Source organism: Pteropus medius, unplaced genomic scaffold (assembly GCF_902729225.1).
Source record: "Pteropus medius unplaced genomic scaffold, Ma_sr-lr_union100, whole genome shotgun sequence".
NCBI classification, from domain to species: Eukaryota; Metazoa; Chordata; class Mammalia; order Chiroptera; family Pteropodidae; genus Pteropus; species Pteropus medius.
In genome coordinates this window covers 18,875,739-18,879,147 of record NW_024342471.1, presented here as the reverse complement: position 1 = coordinate 18,879,147, position 3,409 = coordinate 18,875,739, and positions in this window count along the sequence as shown.

Below are 3,409 nucleotides of genomic sequence, written 5' to 3'. Positions count from 1 at the left end.
TATTCATCGCAGCAGTGTTTGTCCTGGGCTACCATCACTTATACAAATAGATGTGTTTTGAAATTTAGAAAATCTCAGAATTTGAAAGGTAATATGCTATGTACACTAAATATTTATGTAATACTCCTTGAGAAGGATGGGTCATACTATAAGCAAAAATCTAAATATTTCCTTAGTGCAGTATATGCATAGTCACACTAAGTACAATAAGGATTATAGATATCTTTCTGCCTACTGAGGTCTGGTTTTGCCACTAAAAAAGTTCAGATCAGATCAGGTCAGGTCTTGCTGTCAAATAAATTTAGACTTTGAATTGTGGCTAAGGATCCGTGAACCAATAACAGTAAAATATTGACTACAACCTAAATAAACATCATTAGGAAAAAGGACTTTAAAAAGTGTGGCCTAATCATATGATGAAATACTATACAGCAGTGAAAATAAATAAACTTAAGCTACATATTTCGTTATGAATGTGTGTCTTACAAAAATAATGTCAAGAAAAAGCCAGTTGCAGAAGAGTATATTCGTGATCAGTCAGGATAAACCAGGTTATACTGTAGTAACAAATAGCCCCTATATCTCAGAGGCTTAAAACAGAGTTTTACTTCTTGCTCATGCTACATGTTCATCACTGGCAGGTGGGGTTGGAGGAATTTCCTCCTCATCCTGGAACCCAGCAGGTGGGGCAGCTGCTCTGTGGAAGTCGATGGTAATTGTGGTAGAGGGAAAAGAGTGGCGATTAATGTATTGGCTGTTAAAGCTGCTGGCAGAAAGTGATGCCTGCTCCTCTTGCTCCGAGCCTCAGTTTCCTCTGAAATGAGGCTGATTAACCAACCACTGCCTGGCACCAGGGTGAACCTCACAGTCATTGCTCAGTCAGCTGGCATTCCTGGCACTGGAAGCACTCAATGCCAAGGCCTATGGGACCTGGAGAGCAGTTATGCAAATGCCAACGATCTTTATCTATTCACCGCCTCTGGGAGTTTAGGCTAAGATTGTCATTGCTTTGTGATGTTATCACTCTGCTGGTGATTAGTGTTTACGAATTGTGCAATGGCTTCCTCAGGGAGGGTGCCTGAGGAAGCCATTCTCCAGTAGTTTGAGAGGGTGGAGAGGGCATCGTGTTACTTGTGACTTTTTACTTTAGGGTGTGGATTCTTTATGTGTCTGACTTGGGCAAGCCTGTAGTTGGGTGTTGACAAACATGCAAGGCCCAACTTGTGTACCCCTGGCATTTCTCTAGGGACCGCCCTTTCTTTAGACTACTCCCCTCTTGTAAAACCTTTAAGGGCTCCCCAAGGCCCACAGGAACAAATGTAAGAATAGCGACAGCTCCAACTGATTAAGCACCTGTTACATGGTCGACACTTTTTAGGTACTATCTCAAATCCTCACAGCAACCCCAGGAAGAAGGTACTGTATGATCCCCACTTTACAGATGTGGAAATGGAGGCTCAGGGAGGTGAAATGACTTGCCAAGATCACAGAGCGAGGGCGAGGAAGAGGCAGGACTGGTTAGTTGCCAGATCTTCCTGGCTCTAGAGCCCCTGTTGAACTGCAGGGTCACGCTCCTCCAGTCTCATTCCTCCCCTTTTCCTTTTCCTTTTCCTTGGAGGGACCTTTAGCTGCTTTAGCCTGGCCGCCTCCTCTCACTGCCCTTACAAGCATGTCTCACCTCACCCTCAAAGACCATCTAGAATCTCACTGCCTGCCACAGGAGTCCTGTTCTCATTGCATTGTATCGGTTACTCACTTTCCTGTCAGTCCCGTCACTGGGCTGTGAAAACCTCCACTTAGTCACTTCTGAATCCACCATGCCCCTCATGTGCTCACTGCACACCTGCTATTCTTTTGGCATTCCTTCAACAATTATTGAGCACCTGCTGGGTACCAAGCACTGTGCTACTTGCAAAGATACAGCAGAGAATGAAACAAAATCCCTGACCTCATAGACTTATGTTCTGATTTGAGAAACAGAAAATAGACAAAGAAATACATATATGTATAATATAATGTCAGGATGAAAAGTGCTCTGAAGATAAATAAAGCCGGGTAAGGGGATAAAGAGTTCTGAGGTGGGGAGGAAGAAGGTATTTTAGAGGAAAGATCTCTTAGAGGAGATACGTTTTGAGCAGAGATCAGAGTACAGTGAGCTTGCATGGAGGGACTGAGTAGTAAATGGATGAATGAACTAATGAATGCAGGCTTGAGTGAGTTAGAAGCCTGACTTGGAGATGGAAAAGAAGTGTAGTGGGAGGAATTTGATGTATGGAACCCCTGACATCTTTTTTTTCCCCTCCTTTCATTTAAAAAATCCAGTCTTTTTCAATGCCTTATTTCAGATGGGACGTGGGTAGAGATTGGTCATCGGTATATAGCCCAGATGTGGAAAGGCCTCCTCATCTCTTTCACAGGGGAATGGAGAAACTCCTTGCCTGCCTAGGCCCAGGGTACAGGTGGACGGTGAAGGATTCCAACTGTAGAGGACGTTCGTTGTTTTGAGCTGGTTAGATTGCCACCATCCCTTGGAGCCCATTCTGTGTCAACTGAAGAGGCCAGATCTTTTTTCCTGTCCCAACATGGTCAGACATGTACAAGTCCTTGAGATATTTCCACCTCTCAGCATACTGAGGAAGTCGGTTCAGTGAGTGCCACTCTACAGATGTGGAAGTGATGGAGTGAGGGGCTTACAAAAGATGCATCCCAAAGCCAGTTAGGAGCAGCCTTTGACCTATTCACAAGGGCAGAGGCTCCTCTTCCTGTGGTTTCTAGAGCAACCAGTCTCCTGGCTTTGCCTCCTACCTCTGTCTCCCTGGTAGAGTCACACTTTTTACCCTGCCTTTCAAAGTTGTACTTCCTCAAGTCTTGGTCTTAAGCGCTTCCTCTCTTCCTTAATACCAGCAGCCCACAGGTGGTTTTGAGGTTTTCATTTGCATTTGTCAAAAGATGTAAGCATTTTTACATACGCTTATTGGCCATTTGGATATCTTCTTTTATGAGATGGCAAGTCAAGTCTTTTCCTTTTTTTTTTTTCTTTGTTTTCTTATAAAATTGTTGGTCTTGTCTTTATAACTCCTATGTTTTTTAAAAATAACATTTTGAATATGAATTGTTTATCAGCTGCGTATTTTTCTATTTTTTCCTCCTACTGTGCAGGCTTCTCACCCCTCCACCCTTATGGTATCTTTTGATGAAGAGAAATTCTTATTTGAATGTAGCCCAGTCGATGAAACTTTTTCCTTTTGGTTGGTGTTTGTGTCCTCTGATAAATCTTTGCCTCCTTCAAGGACATGAAGATATTCTATGTTTTTGTCTAAAACCTTTTTTTGTTGTATTGTTTACATTTAGAGTTATAATCAATCTTGAATTGATTTTGTGGAAAGTATGAGGTAGGAGTGATGTCTTT